Source organism: Pleurodeles waltl, chromosome 7 (assembly GCF_031143425.1).
Source record: "Pleurodeles waltl isolate 20211129_DDA chromosome 7, aPleWal1.hap1.20221129, whole genome shotgun sequence".
NCBI classification, from domain to species: Eukaryota; Metazoa; Chordata; class Amphibia; order Caudata; family Salamandridae; genus Pleurodeles; species Pleurodeles waltl.
Window position 1 is genome coordinate 475016357 of NC_090446.1, and position 23171 is coordinate 475039527.

A 23171-nucleotide genomic window follows, 5' to 3' on the forward strand; every position below is an offset into this window, starting at 1 on the left:
CCATATTGAGTAGCACTGTCCACAGTTTACTCCTATTCACTCTGTCAAAAGCTGGTGTGAGGGACATAAAGGTTAAATGGAGCAAGCCACCCTTGGTAATTGTGTATTTCATTTTTATTATCTGTAAATTCAAAGCTTGATATAGGGTGCCCCTCCCTAGACTAAAACACCAAACTGCAAATCAGACAGTACATTGTTTTCATCAAGCCATGTAGTTAACCTGGTAAGAATAACATGGCCCATAACCTTAATGAAGGAATGCCCACTTTACATGCAGCATTTAAGATGTTAGTTAACATTTTACCCAATTCATAGAACCCAGTTTATACAAGTCAGGAGGTACTCCATCTGGGTCTGGAGCCTATTCTTTAGACAAGTCAATAATTGCCTCGTTTACCTCCTCCTCAAGAAATTCCATGTTAGATGTACCTTGAAGGCTCTCCCTATTAACAGCTACGACTTAAGCAGGATCTGAACAATATATACTTTCAAAATGCTGCACCCCATTACCAGGGGAAATAGGACAGTCTACTGCTCCTCTGCCATCTCCTGTGAAATAAGGACGATTAACTGCTTCCAAAAATCTGGCACTTAATTTTAAAATATTAGCCTGAAGAATCTGGTCCCATGCTTTTTTCTAATTTTCATATCAGTTTATCCCCACTTTATATCTCTTCCAACACGATGTGACCTCTGAATTATTTCTGGGAGTTTTCTTCAAAGCGGTCGGCAAAATTTTGATGAGCCTTCGACCCATCGATTAATAGGCTTCTAATTCTTGCTACCCAAATGGGTTGAACACTTTGAAACTTGCTTGCAAACCCTGTTAAAGATTTTCAGTAATCCTTCTGATGTCACAACCATATGTAATAATTAAATTATCTACAAAGGACTCTGGACACATTGTTCCATTTCAATCTCCAACCCTAGTCAATAGACATGATATCATGAGTCGTAGGCCCTTCTTTGGTCACTACTTCCGCCTATTGTCTCCATTCTGTGCTAAGGTATCATGGGTTTTGGTTACTAAACTGATTCCAAGTAACCCTAAAGTCCTTAACAAAACAGACTAAATAGGCAGAGATAAAAATATAATCAATAGTGGAATTTAGACCTCTACCGGTAAATGTAGGGATGACTTCTACAACTCCTGTATCTTTATCATTCTGATCTGCAGATGTCGATGTTCATCTAGAAGACACTCATCAATAGCTGGACATTGGGAAGGACAGCGGTGTAGGTTAAAATCTCCTCAAAAGACCATGGTATATGGGGAATGTTGATTTTTCGTATAGACATCCAAAAAGGCCTTTACGACAGATAAATGCTCTGGAGTTTTAGTCTGAAAATTTGAATTAAACAAATTAAGCAACAAAATACTTTGGGCTTTTTAAAAAACTAGATTGACCGCACGCCTACACTGTGATTTAGTACCAACTTGAAACGTCTTACAAATAATGTCTGAGGAAACCAAAATGACTAAACCATCCCTGGATCTTACTGCTGAAGAGGTTAGTGCTGGACAAAAATCTAGATATACCCATCCATATGGATGTAATTATCTATATCCAATGTTTCCTGCAGCCCAACAATATGATGATCTTCAATAAAGTTACACCATATATCATATGATTTCTTACTACCCAAGTCAGCTATGTTCAGGGGTGTGGAATTTATTAAAATATCTACTTGTCCAGGGGACAGGTTGCTTATCAAATCTACTTGTCCTGTAAAAAGATCTGCTTGTCCCTTTGGTGCCATGTAGTGTGGCGACAAATTATGGCAGCAATCTCATTATGTAAGAGCTCTGATAATAGCCTCTCTGATTATGCCAGGGCTACTACCATAATAGGGCTTGAATACTTGCAGTTTCAATCCCTACTGTAGCAATTTCCTTATTTTGCCACCTTTCTGCAGATCTGCATACTGGAGCTGGAGGAAGCAGTAAGCAATAGTTCCAGGGCTGGAATGCCTTTGAGTCTGCAAACCTACTAACCTGCATGTTTTAAAGATTTTCACCAGCTTCTCTCTAATATTTTCCCATAATAAGAAAGGTTGGACATTTACTCCTGACAATGGCAGAATTAGAACTTCTTCCAGGGTTGGGAAGAAAGTGGCCGGAGGGAAAATGAACTTGCAGATGCTCAATAGATTTTCACATGAGCAAATCTACACATGCGTATTTACCCATGCTAAAATACAGTTCACAAATATTTTATAGGGGTACGACATATACCATGGGTACACTTTTGTGACTTTCTTTAAGAATTTGGGGCCACATGTAGGTAGGTTCAGATTTGCGACCCGCAAATTGCGAGTCGCAAATCCGAATGTAGGATGGTGTCCCTGACACCATCTGTGATTCGCAAGGGCTTCGCAAATGCCCACCTAGTGAATAATCATGAGGTGGGTCGCAATTTGCGACCCCCTTGCGAATAGCGGCCCTCACAGGGATGGTGGCCTGCTGGAGACAGCAGACCACCATGTCTGTGACTGCTTCCTTAAAGGAAAACGAGATGCATTACAAAAACGAAAAATGAAACGTTTGTTTCATTTTTTCAGAGCAAGCAGTGGTCCGCAGAACCACTGCCTGCTCTGAAAAAATGTTTACAGTGACATTCACAATGGGGAAGGGGTCCCATGGGGACCCCTTCCCTTTTGCGAAAGTGTTAGCACCCATTTGAAATGGGTGCAAACTGCGATTGGTTTGCGCCCGCATTCGCAGTCACAAAACAATCCTACATTGCACTGCGAGTCGCAATTAGGAAGGGAACACCCCTTCCTAATTGCGACTCGCAAACCCGTTTTGCGATTCGGTAACCAGGTTACTGAATCGCAAAACTGGGTTTGTGCATCGCAATGTGCTTTTTGCACGTCGCAAACAGCGAAAGTCGCTGTTTGTGACATGCAAAAAGCTACCTACATGTGGGTCTTGGTCCCTAATTAGGTCTGGTGTTAACAAAGACATTTTGTTTAATAAATACTTCTATTCCTCTCTCTTTTGGCTGGCTTTACTGTGAGTGATTGCATTCTGCTCTTCCACAAGGAGCATATTGGCACACAAAGTAGTTTTGTTCAGTGTCGGGAACTACAGTGGCAATCAGTGACGTAACGAAACTGGAGGGTACCCCTTTGCAAAGAACATGGAGGAGCCCCCTCTCCAGACTCACTCAGGGCAGGTGCTGTGCTAAAGGAGCCCCCTGGAGGGCGGCTGCGGGGCCTTTGTTATGCCACTGGTGGCAACTTGTGCTTTTAGAGTTACATTTTTTTTTATTTTTTTTTGGCAGTGTTTGTTACAATGTTGAGGGCCTGGTAGCTCCCACAACAATAAAGTGTTACAAAAGCCATGTCAAAACAAGACACGCATTGATGAAACTAAAAGACTTATAAAAATATGTCAGATCAGTTGGCTTTGTCAGTGTTTGTTTATTTTCATGCTTGCCATATTCGTGTTGAAAATGGTTACACTGATTTTCCATTAGAAATATATTTGGGAAATACTAGCATGCATCAACACATTTTACTAAATGACACTTCATTTGCATCTAATCAGAGAGCATTCTGGGAGCATTATACTTAGCCTCATAGCCTAAAGTTTTCAAACATGTGTATACACAGCTGTTTTTTTTTGTACTGGAACCAACGTCAGTAGTGAAGTGTGACCTTAAAACATTTATTTACAGCACTCACCCTAATAATCAAGGCTTTCAAATAATGAACCATAAATACAAGTTCGAACAGCATTATCTTTTGGAAACACATTACCTCAACTGCAGAGAGTTCCACTCTCTGTAAACAGGCAGCGCCAAAGGGTTTGTGCTGCAGAGGGTTGGGCCTACTTGTCCAAGGACAAAGTAAACATAAAAACTTGTTGCCCTTGACCCCAAACAAGATGTCCCGGGCGTCGGGCGATAGGAATTCCACATCCCTGTATGTTCCATCTCAAAAACGTAACAAGATGACCTGGTTTCTATACTATGGCAAGGGTTTCATATGCCATCTAGTCACCAACCTCATCCTGTGGGGGAGAGTGGCTTCTATCAAGGACGGTCAGTCAGTCATTGTATTCCAGTCAACTAAGAAGGTCAAACTGTTTACTAACTGGACCGCCACAGCCTTATCCTGCAGACCTGAATGTCTTCCTATAACTTGTTAGGGTCTCTAATGTTTGAATTAATACCCAGCAGATAAAAATAGCCTAAAGGGAGTACTTTAATCCTAGATGAGGGAGTACTGATCTGGGATATTTTCTTTATTTAAAAAAGAACGACAATATCTAGTTGTTCAAAATGAATAATAACACAATCTCACTCCTATGTTTTCTTACTATTGCCCACCCACTCTATTCTTTTGACCATGGTGATATGACAGGGCATGAGATTCCCTCTCCCCCCCCATCTGCCTGTTACACCAATGGACAACTTTATTTTTGAGTCTCACCAGTCTCAATGGTAGAACTCTAGTAAGAATGGCCACCAAAGGGGTGGACTCTGGGGAAAGATGCAGCATAGTTTTAGGATTCAATACTCTAACGGGAGAAGTAATGGGGAAACTACCAATCATATCTCCAGTTCTCAATGTGTCTCAGTCCCGCTGGATAGGGGGTCTAAGTTATGAGGGTGGGAACACAAACCCCTCTCATCTGAGACTCCTGTTGAAGTGTACAAGGATCTACCTTGTGTCGTACTCCTAGGTATTTCTGTTCTGTTGGTATTGACAGAATGGGTAATGGAGTTTTGATTCTGGGCTAAGTTGCCATGATTAGCACAACACAAGGACACATTTGCAGATTGTGAGAGGGTGTGCGAATGATCAACTACTGGTTCTGTAGAGAGAGGCCCAGGTTTTTAATAAGATATTCTAATTTTGACATTTTATCATATAAACCTTCCACAACACTTTTAATTAACATTTCAATTCCCTCACAAAAATTATTAATCAAAGATGTTTTTAAATATTCAATATTCGAGTTAAGTCTGCATTTATATCATGATTTTGTGAGTCCACAACTTCCGATGCGGCATGGCTGCCCTTACTAGGACTAGCCCTCAGAGTAACTATCCTCTTCCTAATAACTAAGGGGCCAGATGTACTAAAAAATCCTTTTGCGATTCGGAAATAGCAATTTTTAAGAAATCGCTATTTCTGAATCGCAAAATGCTATGTATCATATTTGCGATTCGGTAATAGTGATTTCTTAAAAATCGCAAATGCTATTACCGAATCGCAAATTGCGATACAGCCCCCATTCGCACCTATGGGCCTAGCGGCCCATATTTGCGAATTTTTTGCATTTCCCAAGATGTGAATTCCTAACTGTAATTCGCAATTTGGGAAATGCAAACTCCAGGGTGCTGGGGGCCTAAGGCCCCCTCTGCTGCACCCCAAAACAATTTTGGAAGACATGTAAGGTGCACACATGCCAAAAGGGCATGTGTGCGTTACATGTCAATTTTAAAAATGCATTTTTAATGCATTTTTAAAATTTGCACATGGTTACCACCAAGTTCAACTTGGTGGTGATAGCGATTCCTTAATGCCCAATTCGCATTAAGGAATTGCTTCATACATGTGCTTAAGAAATCGCAAATAAGGATTCCTTATTTGGGATGCCGCATTTAGAGAATCAAATTGCGATTCTCTAAATGGGGTCGCAATTTTAAGGAATCGCTATTTTAGCGATTCCTTAAAATTGAACTGCGAATGCCTTTCTTACATTCAGAAAGGTGATTTTCCATTCGCAAACCGCTGAATTTTGCAATTCGCACTGTTTGCGAATGCAAAATTCTTTGATACATCTGGCCCTAAATCATTCTTTTTATTTTTCCTTCCAGGCTGAACTCATTCCAAAGGGCACGTAATTGGGTCATGATGAACCTCAGCCACTGTGACCACTGACTGGGAATCCACCCTTAACGGTGGACCCCATGAGGTCTCGCGAATGCCAAACCTGATTCTTCCCTACTCTTCTCCTCAGTGGGTTGGACAGTAGTGGCAAATTAAAAGGGGTTCATCCCCTAAAACAAATTCTTACTCCACACACTTTTGTTTTCATTTAAGGCTCCAACCACTGAGGTAAGAAATTAGATGAACAAGGGGCATTTTCAGGATCCCCTTGAGACAACAGGGCCAGGGGGACAAGGGGATTTTCACTTACCCATTTTACTGCTTAACCTAGCAAATGTAAATAGGATGGCCCAGCCTCCTCCGGGCTCTAACAGGTGCAGACGGGCCCACTCTTGGCCTGGGCACGTACCCAGGAGCAACCAACGCCATGAGTAGACAACAGTGTTTTAGGCACCCGACTGCAAGCCCCTCCTGTGGGGTGTGGCAGGAAGTATGAGCCTTGTGGTTCTGCACCAGATGCACTCCAAATGTGCCCTCCTCTGAGGTGTAGCAGGAATTATGGGCATTGTGGTCCTGTCACCAGAGTTACTCCAAATGAGCGGAGGGCACTCTACACATTACTATCTGGAGCATGTCCTTAATTCACTCAATTAAGAGTATAGGTGGATAAGTGAGGGAACCTACAAGTGCTGCCTACTCCAATAACTTAAATGACTATCCATGTCAGCACACTGGTTTCTACTCTCTTTTCCGCCTCTTGCTTTCACTTGTGATATTGGCAGTGATGTTTTTGTCTTGCTATCATTCCTATTGATGACACAGCCTGCTGCCATTCATGTTTACATTTGTCAGGGAACCGGATATCTCACAAATTAGGGTCTTTGCGATGCTTACACAGAGACTTTTTCCGACCCTCTGTGTGAAAGAACAGGTGCAACAGAATTTGCATATTTCACCCTTTAAAGACAAAATGTAAAAACGATACTCCACTATACTGTTTTTATATTTTTCACTCCTCTCCATTGGTCACTGTACTTCACCTTTCTCTTTTACATATCTGTATCTACCTCTCTAGACATTCTCCTTACCCATGCTCTCCCTTCCTCTTTTTAAGGTTTTGCCTGTGCAAAGTATTTTGTAAGTAAAAAAAAAAAAAGGAATATTAAAAGGGGATTCAAGCCCGCCCCTTACCTGAACTTACCATTGGTTTATTCCAACAATGCTCTAGTTTATGTGCTTCTGATTGACCAGCACTTCGTCCTCAAGATGTCTGTTTTCACTTCCGCTCTTGGTGTGCTTGTCTGGCGTGGAGCTTCACCCAGATACAGCTTTCGGTCACTGCCTACTGACCACAGTCATTCCGCTGGCTACATCAACGAGCACTTCTTATTGTGCATCTGCAGACTGTCTTCTCTCCCATTCCATCCGCCAAAAGCAGCCTTGCGCCTCCACTCCCCGCTGCACCTTCCTTTATTGGCCTGAAAACCCAGCTCCTTAAATGTTTGTACGGCGCTTCTTCCCATTGGCAGGCAGCAGCAGCACAGAGCTCACAATTTCATGCCTGCTGCTGCAGTGAGGCTTTTTTGAAACCACACTAATTTCCTATTTTAGCTTCATTTTATATTTTACATGTTACACGTTTTAGCTGCATCACCTTTTAGCAGTGGCATTTTACACTTTGCTTGCATGATATTATTTTAGGATTATATTGTACGAGTTTCTTGTTTGACTTAGCCTTTTCTACACATATAATCAGTACATTCTGTTCAGGACTAGGAACACAGTCAACAATATCCTAGTGCTTGCATTGCCCATTCAGAGACAGCTTCTAACATCTAGACATAGCATTGCATCAAAGCTGTGCCTTTAAAAGTGTGTTTTTTATTATATAAATGGTGCAGTGACCCAGATTGGGCAGAGGGGCACTCCGGCTGTGACCGTCCTGGGACATATGCTGTGTTCGACATGCAGCTCTGCTGGCGCTAATCTTCCAGCTTGCTGAAAGGATTGCTATTTACACTACAGACAGACTCCTGATGCAGTTTGCAAGGTATGCAGGCTCTGGCTAATCCCTTAGATCTTGCAAAGGCAGAGAGTACACCCACAGCCCTCAGCATGGTCTTAGGGTTAATGTTGGATCCTCTACAAATCATTTGCTGTGGTTGGATTGTTCATTCTCTTTGCCATGTTCATAATGCTTGTAACTTTGCTTTGCTTCATCTGCCTAATTGTCGTAGCTCATTCCCCCTATGCAAGACTACGATTGTTTCAATAAATGCATTGAAAACGTATTTGGTATCTCTCTTGTGTTTTTGCCTGGGCATTTATGTGTAATACTACGAAAGGGGTGAGATATGTTTACACAACTTCCTTGGGAGTCCGAGTGTCATTTTGGGTTGCCATAGTCAACTTCCACCCCAGTAATGTTAGGGCTTTGGGTGAGGCCCTGTGAGCTAGCAAGGAATTGTTCCAGCAGTCTCTGATGGTGTTAAAGGACTCAGCCTCTATATTCTGAAGTTCTGTCATCCCAATACGTAGTCCTACTCGAAAAATCATAAAAATGTTACTAGACCTGTAGGTCAAGTAGCTTGAATAATGTTATTGACCTTCAAATATGTGAGTTCAGCATTTCTGCTGTAAAAATATCCCCATGTTTGATTAAATACACAAAATGTTTGCTCCGTGTATAATAAATCTAGCCCACATATAGGGTACACATGATCGATGCATGACTTGTCTCTTAGTTTACCAATAGCTTTTCCATCAGGGCAGGAGTGTTTCTCAGTTCATGTTTAAACACTCACTTTAAATAAATATATTATTAAGCTCGACGTGGTAGCGCACTGTAACTGTCATTTACAGAGTAAATTTCCAAGAAATGTCCAAAAACCTTCCCACTAATTTGCAGCTTTACTGATAAAATGATATAGTGTATTAACAATAAACTGTGAAATGTGGGTTTCAGAAAACATTTATCACTGCACATCACCAAGTAAAGTGTTCTGACTTTTTTTGTCATCCTATTAAAATATTTTTTTCATCACACAGAACTACAAAAAATGGTCTTTCACAGCTACTAAAATATATTTTGAAATGTTTGTAAAGTTGACTTAGTTATATAAATGTTGTGTGTTAGGAAAAACCTTATACCAAAAGTCTTTCATTACACACAGGTCAGACAGTTCACCTTACAAAATCCTAGAACTCTGCAGACCCAAGGAAAAGTATTTGCATTGCAAGAAGACAAACTGACTTTTGACCTATGTCTCTGAACACAGAGTACATGTGACAAGAGTAAGATTTAAAGACATCTTAATTGGTAATTCAGTTTCTGACTGAACAGAACACCTGTTATTAATAGCTCTACCTCATAAAACTATAAATAGCGAGTGGTCGAGTAGAGTTTTTGAGCCCTGATATTATTTTAGTAGGAATTGTATAACCAGTGCTCGAGTTGACAGTAGACATGGGCATACACCATCTACCTATTATTTACGGAAAGTAGACGCCATCTACCCTACTGCAAAGCTGGCCACACACTTTAAGAGGCGTGCCAGGTTCCTTTCCTACATCTTCCAGACATAAACCTACATTGAAGGAAAAGGTTGAGTAAAACGTTTACATTTTACAGCATCAAAGTGAAGACCCTGGCACCTAAAGTAACCCCGACGGCTAGTCACAAGAAATATTCTCAAATTGTTGCAGTCACGCAGGTGTCTAAACAGCAATCAGCTACCTGGCATTTCTCCCTTCCTATGCATTCCGAAGGAAGGCCCGGAGGGGACCCTCAGAGGAAGCGGGGTCAGGGGCATGTTGATGGGAGATAAAGGGGACTTAACACCCAGTCAGCACCTTCTAAACTGAGCGTAGCTATGTCTTCTTTTGACTGGTTTTCATTATGATAGCATGAGTTTCTCAAACAAGAGATCACTTCAAACATCAATTCAACTTGTGGTTCTAAAAATTTTGGACCCATATAATTTACTTTGCCACAGCAGTACGATTTTAGTATCAAAAGACCGATAATGACTAGTACACTAAGCATGAGCATTTTCGCTCAATTCCAGCAGCGTTTTCACCTCGAAATCGCCATTTTCGTCCTGCACTCGTGGCTCCCATTTTATACACCGCAGCCATTTTTAAAAGTTGCCCTCACATAGGCTTATAATACAGTCAGATTTGATTCCAAGGACACGTACACCTTGATTGACTTTTCTCTGACCTGGGCAAGCTGGAACCATTGCCTCAGGCAAAACCTGTTTGGTCAGTCCCTCTCCCAGTGGCCGAATCAGATAGCATCAAGGCACACCATGCCATAAAACCCTTATTATCGCTCACACACCCTGCCTAATCTTGCTCACACCTGCACCTGCTCTTTTCTTCTTCTTACTTTACGAGGGGGAGGTGCCCGTTTTTATTGGGGGTCCACACTTATCTAATGTAAAATACTAGGCCTTGCCGGGTAATTTATTATGGGTTGGATGACATGAAATATGAGGTTTCATCATGACACTGTTTTTTCCTTTGTAGTGTAAACATGTGAATGACCAACCAAAATGTCAAGAATGTTTGCCTGAAGCTTAAAAAACTGTATATAAGGAAACCTGACTTTGCATTGAAACACAGTCTCCTGAGAACATACTAACCGTGCTGTTGTACTTCTAGGACGCTTGTCACTTGGTTGCAGCCAATAAATTTGATCTTTGACTTCACCTAGACGACTCTGAGTTTCTGTGGTCTGAATCAGGAAAGTACCCGAGGTCTTTGGGTGTACCCTGGCACCACTGGGTTACCGGATCAGTACCGGTTCTGAAAAACCCAGTACCTCAAACTGTTCACACCTGAGGTACCAACCACAATATCTGTGGGTGAAGATAAGAGCTCAGACCTCTCGCTGACACCTCTGCATGTATAATCATGACTTAAAATGCAGAGAAGAAACATTGTTTTGTTTGCACAGTGCAGGTGAACTCTCAGGTTCAATGCAGTCTAGTTCAGTCTAGTGTTGGTTGTAGACTCTTGAACCAGAAGACGGGTTTTCCAACCCGGCATCCTCTATGTAGGACTAAACACTTACTACTAATCTGCTAACTAATAACTTCTAATCCTGGCTTCTGGAGAAGCGCACTACTCGCTACAAAGCACTTCAACACCTGCTCTGGGGTAGTATGCGCTATATAAATACAATTACAATATTTTTGTTTAGCCCACCACTTGGTCACCAGAGGAACTTAAATTTGTGTAACCTCTTTCTAAATGTGAGGAAAGTAGTCGGAGCCAAGATAAACAGGGGTTTGTGCTCCTCATGTCAGCCATAAAAGACCCATAATATTTCTGATCAGGGCATTTCTGTTTGTGCAAATGTCTCCCTCTCTGGAACTGGTCTTGCATGCACTGTAAATAAAGCGTTATTTTCTGGTAACAGTTTCAAAATGCTGCCTGAATGTTTAACTCAATATCAATCTTGTGACTTTTCTTTACCATCATCGTAATTTTTTTTAACATGTCTTCTTTTGTACATGCTTAGATGATGGCCTGGGAAAGCTATTCAGTAATGTGTTATGAACGAAATTAAAAAAGAATGCATATTTAAACTTGCCAATACAGCCTTAGAGCCCACCGTAGCATGCTATATCGGCCATTAAAGGCCTGCTCCAGCGTTAAAGGCCCGAAGCAAGGGCCTTACCAAGGGAGCGGGACTTTAATGGCCGGTATATCCCAGCTACGGAAGGCTATAAGGCTATTAGAACATTTTGCCACTAGAGGGCAGAATGTTCTAATAAATAAAACAAAGGCCTCAGCTAGCCGGAGGGGATTAAATCCCCTTGTGCTCCATGAGTCCTCTGCTCACAGCTGTTGCTGTAAACAAAGAACATTGGAATGTTGAGGCTCCGGGTTTTTCCCAGCCATTAGAAGCCTGAGCACTCCATTGTCTCCAATGGAGCTCCCAACATTCCAATGTTCTAATCATGTTTACAGTTAACTAATACTAATACCATTTGACGTGCGTTAGGGAGGTCAATCAGTTTCAACAAAGCATTTGTAAAAGTTCTGAGTGACTCCAATGACAAACAGATGTTTGCTTTATTAAACCACTGTTTCTCAACCACTGGTAACACTGGTAAGTCACTGTTTTGACTGAGTACTGGGAGAGGAGAAATAAATAAAGGACAAAAAATAAGATGAAGAAAAAGAAAAAACAGGTAATACATTAAAGCAAAAGAAAGATCTCTGTGGCAGTACAAAAACAAACTAGCACTGACAAAGTCAAGAGGTGTCGCCTATTTAAAAGCGATTGGCTTGGCAGTGTGTTTTTGCCATGTTATACACCAGTGTGGCTGCATGGCTAAAAGCTAGTGGTGTGGAGTAGTGCTGTTACGTGGATTTGTTGGAGTTTCACAGAGTTGAGTAGAGGGGGGTAGAGTTCAATTGTTCAGTGGCAGAGGTTGTCAGAGTGCAGTGTCATAGAGTGGAGTAGTGTAGAGTGGGGTGAAATAGCTGGAGTGGACTAAGGTAGTTTGGTGAATTAAATTGGAGTAGAGTGGGTTAGATTGGAGTGAGGTAGAGTAAGGTGTGTTGGGTGGGGTGGAGTGGAGTGGAGTGGAACTGAAATGGGGTGAAGTGGATTGGATTGCAACGGATTGGAGAGGGGTGGAATACTGTAGGTGGAATGAACTGGAGTGATAGGACTGGGGTGGAGCGGATTGAATTGGGGTGTGATGAACTGGACTGGGAAGGGGTGGATATGAATGGGGTGGTTTGGAGTGGGGTGGATTAGATTGGACTAGAATAGGGTGGATTAGATTGAACTAGAGTAGGGTGGATTGCACTGGATTGGAGTGTTGTGGATCGGATTGCAGTGAGTGGATTGGATTCTCTGGATTGAAGTGGGGCAGATTGGATCACAGTGGGGTGGATTAGATTGGAGTGGGGTGGGCTGGATGGAGTGGGGGTGGATTGGACTGGGATAGAGTGGGGTGGATTGGAGCAGATTGGTTTGGATGGAGTGCGGGCATTGGAGTGAAGTGGGGTAGACTGCAGTGGAGTGGGGTGGATTGGAGTGGGGTGGAGCGGAGTAGGGTGGACTGGATTGGAGAGGAGTGAGGTGGATAGGGGTGGGTTTGACTGGGGTGGTTTGGATGGGGTAGATTGCATTGAGTTGGGGTGGACTGGAGTGGGGTAAATTAGATTGAGTGGGGTGGATTAGACTGGATGGGTTGGAAAGGAGTTTGGTGGATTGGACTGTAATGGGGTGGGTGGATCGTAAGCAAGTGGATCGGATTGCAGTGGGTGGACTGAATTGGAGTGAGGTGGATTAGACTGAGTAGGTTACATTGAATTGTGGTGAGGTGGAGTGGATTGAGGTGGGTGGCGTGGGGTGGGGTGGATTGGATTTTTGGAGTGGGGTGGACTGGATTGGATTATGTGGACTGGATCTGAGTGGGTTGGATTGTGGTGGACTGCAGTGGTGTGATTTGAATTGGTGTGGAGCGGATTTAATTGGAGTGGGTGGATTTTTTGTAGTGGCCTGGACTGGAGCTGGGTGAACTGGATTGAATTGAAGTGGGGTAGAATATGGTGGTTTGGAGTGAGGTGGACTAGATTGGAGTAGGGTTGATTAAGGCAGACTGGACTGAACTGGAGTGGGTGGATTAAAGTGAATTGGATTGGAGTGGGGTGGGGGATTCGAGTGGGGTGGATTGGAGTGGGGTAGAATAGATTGGAGTGGGGCTGATTAAAGCAGACTGGATAGGACAGGAGTGGGATGGATTAAGGTGAATGCGATTGGAGTGGGATGGATTGGAGTGGGATGGGGGATTTGAGTGGGGTGACTGGGTTGCGGTGGACTTAACTGCAGTGGAGTGGGCTGGACTGACATGGGGTAGACTGGACTGGAGTAGGATAGATTGGACTGGAGTGGGGTGGGCTGGACTAGAGTGGGGAGGATTGGATGGCAGTGGATTGTGGAGGACTGAACTGGAGTGGGTTGATTAAGGTAGACTGGATTGGACTGGAGTGGGGTGGATTAAGGTGAATTAGATTGGAGTGGGATAGACTGGATTGGGGTGGGGTATTTGAGTGGGGTGGAATAAGGTGCTTTGGAGTGAAGTGAATTGGATTGGAGTGGGGTTGATTAAGACAAACTGGAAAGGACTGGAGTGGGGCGGATTAAGGTGAAATCGATTGGAGTGGGTTGGGGGATTCAAGTGGGGTGGACTGGAATGGAGTGGGTTGGACTGGAGCAGGATAGACTGGAGTGGGGTGGACTGGACTAGAGTGGGGATGACTGGATGGGGGTGGGTTGTGGTGGACTGGAGTGGGGTGGAGTGGTTGGAGTGGGGTGGAGAGGGGTGGGGTGAACTGGTGTAAAGTTGATTGGACTGGAGTGGGGTAGATTGGATTGGGCTATATTGGAGTGGTGTGGGGTTGATTGGAGTAGGGTGAATTGGAAAGGGGTGAAATAGAATGGAGTAGGATGGATTGGATTGGGTGAGGTGAGGTGGACTGGACTGGACTGGGGCAGACTGGAGTGGGAAAGATTAGAGTGAGGCAGATTGTTTTGGATTGCAGTGGGGAAAACTGGAGTGGGGTAGATTGCTTTGGATTGGAGTGGGACAGATTTGAGTGGGGTAGATTGTTTCGATTTGGAGTGGTGCCGATTGTGTTGGAATGGAGTGGGGTATATTGTGCTGGATTGGAGTGGGGCATATAATTTTGGTTTGGAGTGGGGCAGATTTTTTTGGGATTTGTAGTGGGGCAGGTTGTTTTGGATTGGAGTGAGGCAAATTGAAGTGGGGCAGACTGAGTTTGATTGGAGTGGGGCAGATTGTTTTGGATTTGAATGGGGCAGATTGTTTTGGATTGGAGTGGGGTAGACTGGAGAGGGCAGAAAGTTTTGGATTGGGGTGGGGCTCATTAGATTTCTGGCGGATTGTTTTGGATTGGAGTAGGGCAGATTTTGAAGATGTTGCTTCCTGTGATGTCACTCCCGGTGATGTCACTTCTGGTGATGTTACTTTCGGTGATGCCACACCCATTCTGCCTAAATTGGTGAGTCCCCCCAACTTGTTTTTTAGGTCTTGAGCCCTGTACAACACTGCTGACTTCCAACCCTGGTGAGTAACATCAAAGAGGTGGATGTGGGGAACTTATGTTTTTGCTTGTTTCCAGGGTTCAGTTGTATGTTTACATGTGTGTTTGCCACGACACAGGTCTTGCATAGGCAAGGGTAGATTGGTGGTGGTGGTGGAGGTGGTGTCGGAGATTACAGGTTTATATGCTGTTGCACTTTTGTAAACTTTTACACGTGGATTGTGAGCTAGCAGTGTTATCACACTGTATCTTTTGGAACATTTTCATTTTTTACTAGTCGCTTCTTGCACATGCAAAGTGACTTCTCATGTTGAATCGGAGTGCCTGTCCTGTCTTTCCACTTCGCATTATGGTAACTGTAGTTTTGCTTCTCCTGTTTAAGTGCAGAGCGACCAATGGTGGAACAAAAGAGAAATAAACAGGCTAATTAGGCCCGACACTTGGCAAAGTGAGATCTCTGCTCTCCTGTGTGAACTCATTGTGAGATTTTTTCCTGGAAAATGACTTTATTTCCTTGTCTCTCAGTTCCATTGGCTACCAAAACGAGAGGAGTGAGAAACATTCTGAATTATTTGCCTGCCACAAATCAGCTTATTAACTGCTTGTGTGCCCGGGAAGAGGTGGTCTCGTCCTGCTATGGGCCCCCGCGGGGAGCACTAGCGCTCCCCCCGATGGCCAGGCACACCCCTCCCCCAGGCAGGGATAGAAGGGGAATTGCTTCCCCTTTCACCCTCACCCCCCTGTAACCTTCCCCCCGTGGCGTCTGATGACGTCAGCGTGCTTTCGCGCGCTGACCTCATCAGAGGCCTTCCCTCCAGCGCTGGAAGCTCAGAGCATTTCTCCTCCGATCACGTGGAGGGGGTCAGAGAAGCCCGGAAGGAGAGGAAAGGCCTTTCCTCTCCTTTCAGGCTTCTCTGAGCATATCTGATGCCCCAACGCATCAGAAATGCCACTAGACACCAGGTATTTTTTTTTTTATTTCAATAAGGAGAGCAGTCCCTTGGGCAAGGGCCGCTCTCCAGGGGGGCAATTTATTTTTGGGCCATTTCTGCCCCCCATGGGGCAGATCGGGCTAATATAATTAGGCCGATCTGCCCCCAAGGGGGGCAGAAACCACTAGACACCAGGGATTTTTAAAACATTTTATTTACTAAATAAGGAGAGCGGCCCCTTGGGCAAGGGCCGCTCTCCAGGGGGGCAATTTTTTTTTTGCCTGTTTCTGCCCCCCCTGGGGGCAGATCGGCCTAAAATTATTAGGCTGATCTGCCCCCGGGGGGGGCAGAAATCCACTAGACATCAGGGAAAATGTTTTTTTTTTTTGTATGTTTGGGGAGCGACCCCTTTGGCAAGGGTCGCTCCAGGGGGAGCAAATTATTATTAGGCCATTTCTCCCCCCACGTGGGCAGATCGGCCTTGCGATAGGGGCAGAAACCACTAGACGCCAGGGAATGTATATTTTTGAGGGCTATTTGAAGTAAGGGGAGCAGCCCCTTGGGCAAGGGCTGCTCCTCGGGGGGGAAATTATTTCTAGGCCACTTCTGTCCCCCCTGGGGGCAGATCGTCCTAATATTATTAGGCTGATCTGACCCCGGGGGGGGGGGCAGAAATCCACTAGACACCAGGGATAATTTTTCTTTTGTTTACTTTTATTTTTTTATGTTTGGGGAGCGGCCCCTTAGGCAAGGGTCACTCCCGGGGGGGGGGGCAAATTATTATTAGGCCATTTCTGCCCCCGGGGGGTAGAAACCACAAGACACCAGGGAATGTTTTTAATACTAACGCATAAGGGGAGCGGCCCCTTTGGCAAGGGCCACTCCCTTGGGGGGAGGGGGGGAATATTTTTTGGCCTTTTCTGCCTCCCCTGGAGGCAGGTTGTCCTAGTATAATTAGGCGGATTTGCTTTATGTTTTTATGTATGGGGAGCGACCCCCTAGACCAGGGTCGCTCCCCTGGGGGGCAAATTGTATTTAGGCCATTTATTTTTGTAAGGGCAATCTGCCCCCTTTGGGGCATAAACCTCTAGACACCATGGATTGGTGTGTGTATGTGTGTGTTTTGTTTGGAGGGGGCAGCCCCTTGGGCAAGGGTCTCTCCTCATGGGGGCACATTACTGTTGGCCATAACTGACCCCCTTGGGGGCAGACTGGCCTATTTTGGAAGGCCCATCTGCCCCCAAGCACACCAGAGACCAGGGAAGATTTTGTTTTCAAAATAAGAGGTTGAGGGTTTGGCATACCCGCACCCCAAATAAATGGGGCCAAAGTTGTTCTGCCCATCAGTGGGCAGATTGGGCAATTACCCCCGATCCACACCCCGGGGGGACAGAAAGTCTACTAGATGCCAGGGAATAAAAAAATAAAAGAAAATAGTGGGGTGGTGGCTACCAACCAGTATGGGTCTGGTTATGCCCCCACCCGAACTGAAGGGGCTAACAGTCTTTCAGCTCTCCCCCGCACACTAAAACATCTTATCCCATGGCAAGCAAGAGGACATTTGATTATTTTTGGATTTTGTTTTACATTTGGGCCATGAGAGCTTGGTAACTCTCAGAATCGTCCCACTTGGAATGGTGAGGGCTGCACTTTTTTTTTACTTTGGGACGCTGCCATGTAGAAAAATCCACAAGACCTAGACACATCTGAAAACTAAACATCTAGTTGATTCCAGGGTGGTGTGCTTCACATGCACCCCACACCATTTCCTTATCCACAATGCCCTGCAAACCTGCAACTTTGCTGGAAAGCACACATTTTTCCCACATTTTTGTGATGGAACCTTCCGGAATCTGCAGTAATCCACAACATTTCTAACCCCCAGCATTGTCTCATCTATAGCGATAAAATTTCTGCTGCACTTGTCAGCCTAAAAATGTTTTTTTTTCAAACTGCCCTTTAGGGCCCACTTTGGTTCCCCCTCAATTTCGACGAGTTTTTGGCTCTTACCGGTCACAAACACCTGGCCCACCTGCACAAGTGAGGTACCATTTTTATCGAGAGACTTGGGGGGGGAACGCTGGGTGGAAAGAAATTTGTAGCTCCTCTCAGATTCCAGAACTTTCTGTCACCGAAATGTGAGGAACAAGTGTTTTTTAGCCACATTTTGAGGTTTGCAAAGGATTCTGGGTAACAGAACCTGGTGAGAGCTCGACAAGTCACCCCATCTTGGATTCCCCTAGGTCTCTAGTTTTAAAAAATGCACAGGTTTGGTAGGTTTCCCTAGGTGGCGGCTGAGCTAGAGGCCAAAATCCACAGGTAGGCACTTTGCAAAAAACACCTCTGTTTTCTTTCAAAAAATGTGATGTGTCCACGTTGTGTTTTGAGGCATTTCCTGTCGCGGGCACTAGGCCTACCCACACAAGTGAGGTACCATTTTTATCGGGAGACTTGGGGGAACATAGAATAGCAAAATAAGTGTTATTGCCCCTTGTCTTTCTCAAAACATTTTGATTCCAAATATAAGACAGTGTGTATTTGAGAAATGCCCTGTAATTCACATGCTAGTATGGGCACCCCAGAATTCAGAGATGTGCAAATAACCACTGCTCCTCAACACCTTATCTTGTGTCCATTTTGGAAATACAAAGGTTTTCTTGATACCTATTTTTGACTCTTTATATTTCAGCAAATGAATTGATGTATACCCGGTATAGAATGAAAACCCACTGCAAGGTGCAGCTCATTTATTGGCTCTGGGTGCCTAGGGTTCTTGATGAACCTACAAGCCCTATATATCCCCGCAACCAGAAGAGTCCAGCGGACGTAACAGTATATTGCTTTCAAAAATCTGACATTGCAGGAAAAAGTTACAGAGTAAAACATAGAGAATAATGGCTGTTTTTTTTTACCTCAATTTCACTCTTTTTTTTTTTATTTCAGTTGTTATTTTCAGCAGGAAACCCTTGTAGATCTACACAAATGACCCATTGCTGAATTCAGAATTTTGTCTACTTTTCAGACATGTTTAGGTTTCTGGGATCCAGCATTGGTTTCATACCCATTTCTGTCACTGACTGGAAGGAGGCTGAAAGCACAGAAAATCGTAAAAATGGGGTATGTCCCAGTAAAATCCCAAAATTGTGTTGAAAATTTGTTTTTTCTGATTCATGACTGCCTGTTCCTGAAAGCTGAGAAGCTGGTGATTTTAGCACCGCAAACCCTTTGAGGATGCCATTTTCAGGGAAAAAAACACAAGCCTTCTTCTGCAGCCCTTTTTTCCCCATTTAAAAAAAAAAACTGAATTTTTACTGTATTTTGGCTAATCTTGGCCTCCTTCAGGGGAACCCACAAAGTCTGGGTACCTCTAGAATCCCTAGGATGTTGGAAAAAAAGGACGCAAATTTGGCGTGGGTAGCTTATGTGGTCAAAAAGTTAAGAGGGCCTAAGCGAGAACTATTCCAAATAGGCAAAAAAAGGCCTGGCACAGGAGGGGAAAAAGGCCTGGCAGCGAAGGGGTTAATACCTACCCCCATCAGGACTATGCACATTCATTCTTGGTGCTACTGGAATTTTCCACTGTACTCTGTGCCCTGTGTACTTTGCTCCAAAAACTGAGAAGTAAAGGAAACAGCCTAGTTACATGGAAGAGACAGGCATAGGCCCTGCCAGCTCTTTCACTGGAGTTCAAGCCAATTATTTTTTAATATATGCAAAACTGATTAAACAGTGCACATGAACGGCAGCTCTGTCATACCTACGAGGCACTGCACACACATCAGAGTTGTACTGAGACCACGTGGGATTTTATAAAGTGCCAACATGTCAACTTGCGGTCACCACAGAGCACTGGCGGGATACGCACAAGAGAAAGGGTTGGAAACGTCTATTGGGATATGAGCTGTGGCACCCCAGTGCACTATTCATAAACAAATACAATCCACTTGCTCTCTTCTAACAGAACTTGACTTCCTTATAAATAAGGAAAATCAATTATTTGTCCTTTTCAAAACATGATGTTTCTGGGGTTCCTTATAAACACCACCGAAGCAACTCTTCACTTACCCGACTCAAAGGTAAAAGCTATAAAGTCAGAGATAACCCACTCTTTGCGCCTTCATACCATCTCCATCAGGTCTCTTGCAAGGATTATCAGGCTGCTTTCTTCTTCAATTCAAGCCATCTTCCTGTGTCTGCTTCACTATCGAGCACTTTAGAGATTAAAAATTCGGCTCCTGCAGAGGGGTCTTGCTTATTTAGATTCCATCCCCCCTCGACCACGAATCTCATATAGAGCTCCAATGGTGGCTAGATCATATAGATGCATGGAACGGCAGGACCATCTTCACATCAGCCCCAGATCTTGTATTAGAATCTGATGCAAGCCCGCCAGGTTGAGACGCAGGGTGTGGTCAAATATCAACTGGAGGTACATGGTCTCTACAAGAGTTTTCATTGCACATCAACTATTTAGAGATGCTTGCAGGCTCCTTTGCGATCAAAAGCTTTGCAAAGAACAAAGTCCAATGTTCCATTCTTCTTCAAAAAAAGACAACCTTTCAGCTGTAAAATACATCAATCATCTTGGTGTCACCAAGTCAAAGCCTCTAGCAGAACTAGCAAAAAGCTTCTGCGAGTTTTGCCTCCATCAAAAAATCTCTGTTCGCGCAGAATACTTACCAGGCGAACTCAATTTAGTAGCAGATTGGCATTCTAGCTACCTACACGCGACCAGCAATTAGAGGCTCCATCCATCAATCTTCAAAATTCTATTTCACAAATAGGGACCTCTTCATATAGATCTCTTTGCGTCCCGTCTAAATTTTCATCTTCCCCAGTTCTTCAGTTGGAGATCGGATCCTTTAGCATTAGCGAAGGACGCTTTTCTTCAGGACTGGTCACGGACAACCAACTATGCGTTTCCCCATTTCCTAATGATCAACAGAGTCCTCTCTCAAGTTCGGCGACAGAAGGCCATCCTAGTTCTGGCTGTCTCAGGTATGGTATTCTCCCCTTCTAGAACTTGCCATAGACTTTCCCCTCTTCCTTCCTTTCTTGAGCTCCTCCTCAATCCGGAGGGACTTCCGCACAATCTAATTCCCAACAATACACTACACCTGTCAGCTTGGAAAGTAGCAAGACTTTCCAATCTTATCCAGGAATTTCGACAGAAGTAATCAATAAATCACGGGACCCAGGTACGATCAAAGCATACAAATCAGCCTGGTCGATTTGGGCTAGTTGGTGTATGGGAAAATCTTGCAATCCCTTTTCAGCAGATATCACTCTGATTGCTAATTTCGTAGCTTCCCAAATTAGGTAAGGCAAATCATATAAAACAGTAAATGTTTACCTTCGGCAATTTCAATCAACCATCTTAACATTAATGGGAAACCTGTTGGCGAACATCAACTCATTTGTTGCAGGGAGTAAAATTAGCTAATCCTCCTATTTCAAAATATAGTGAATTATGGGATGTGAATTTGGTTTTACAACTCTTTCTGTCTTGGCTGGACAATGCTTCCCTATCACTCAATGATTTCAGCTAAATTAACAATGTTGCTATGCTTGATATCCATCAAATGACTGTCAGATGTAAAGGCTCTAGACATCTGCATGCCATTTTACTCCCACAGGTATCCTTTTCAACGTCAAGATACATACTAAGACTAATCTATCTACTGTTTTCTACCCTTACTTCTCCAATCAACCAAAATTATAAGTAGGAAATTGTCTACAAATTTACGAACAAAAAACAATCCCTCTCAGAACGTCCTCTGATACACAATTGCTTATTTCTTTCAGAAAACCTCACAAACTGCCCCCCCCCCCACTTTGGCCCAGTGGGTTAAATGGGTTATGTCTCTGGCGGGTATGGACTCCTCAAAATTTGGGGCTCATTCCTCGCGAGGTGCCATGGCTTCCAAAGCTTTTTGGGCAGGGTCTTGAGTAAAGGACATTCTGAGATTGGCTGATTCGTTTAATGAAGTCACTTTTCGCACTTTTCATTGCAAACCTGTTAATACAGCATTTTCGGTGGTAATTGATATGCTTTAAAGAAGAATAATAGGTGCCTCCAGCCTTGACATAAGATGTAGGTTTTCCTAGTAATTCATGAAGGAAAATCTTAATTTTATTAAAGTCATGGAGGATATTATTATCCTGCCACAAAACTATTAATTATGTTTCCTGCCCTAACAGTTTCATCTACTCCATCGTCAACCACCTAAAGAGCTTCAAGACTGCCAGGATACACCGGGCACAGTCCTCCAAAGGGCGTCGCTTTCCTCCCGATCTCTGACAGTTTTGGATCCTGTGCTCACCTTCCGGATTTCTTCGGCTGGACTTTATACAAGATGTTTTCTTCTTTGTTTTAGCTATTTATATTCTTTGTTGCATTCTTCTCATGTTCAATACTTATTCATGATGTTCTCGTACAAAAAAAAGAGGGCTGCTTGCAGTCAAGTTAGGTATATCCGAGGGTTACTCTATACTGATTGGTTCAATATGTTAATACTATTGTTTTCCCATTGGCCTCTAGTTAATTTGGTCTATTGGGAGTTGTAGTTTTGCCACTCTTCACTGCTGCTGTTAAATAAAAGCAAGAACCGAGAAGCATAATACTCGCCCCCTGTGTCTATAATAAAATGAAGACTTTCCTTCATAAATTACTAGGAAAATCTACATTATCAGCTCTTTCCATTCCCACTTCTTGCCCCCATCATAATGTTTATGTTGCTAGACAATACGTAAAAAAAAAAAAAAAAACGGTGACAAGCCAGATAGATTTCACATAGGCGACACCTATTGGCTCTCCCAATGCTTGTTCTCTATTTCTCTCTTTTCCTCTCATGTTCATCTCTTTAGCTTTCATTTCTCTCTCTACTCAGTCGCCTCATGTTTCTTGTTTCACTTAACTTATGCTTTTACTCTCTTCTCTTATACTTATTTCCCTCAAACTCATTATTCACACGTCTCTGTTTTGCCCTCCTATCCCCCCAACCTACTGTCCTACACAAACAATGTGTCGCACTTCTATTTCCCCAGTCTCTCCCCCCCCCCCAGCTCCCATGTACATTCTCTCTTCCTCCCATCTCCAACTTTCAACACTGTTTCCACCTTCTAGGACTTGTGCTAGGATTTTTGCCATCCTAGTTAAAGACAGGTTCTTCAGTACCAGCCTCTCTAGCAATTGCTACTTGTACTCTTAATATCACACCACCTTCGGGTGGCTGTAAGTGCATTCACTTAGCATTCTCTTCACAACAAAAAAAAATACCCAAACTGTCTCCACATTTT

General features: G+C 43.6%; 1 protein-coding gene across 2 annotated transcripts in view; it reads right to left on the reverse strand.

Annotated features, from left to right (window-relative positions):
* The window catches only part of CDIPT (CDP-diacylglycerol--inositol 3-phosphatidyltransferase), a 106765-nt gene that overhangs the window by 81708 nt on the left and 1886 nt on the right, over window positions 1–23171 (reverse strand). Inside the window, exon 2 of one of the 2 annotated variants that reach the window (XM_069244093.1) lies at window positions 1121–1342. The exons of the other annotated variant lie outside the window; for it this stretch is intronic. The gene's annotated coding sequence lies outside the window, so the exon portion shown is untranslated. The remainder of the gene's footprint in view (window positions 1–1120; window positions 1343–23171) is intronic. 2 annotated transcript variants of the gene reach the window in all.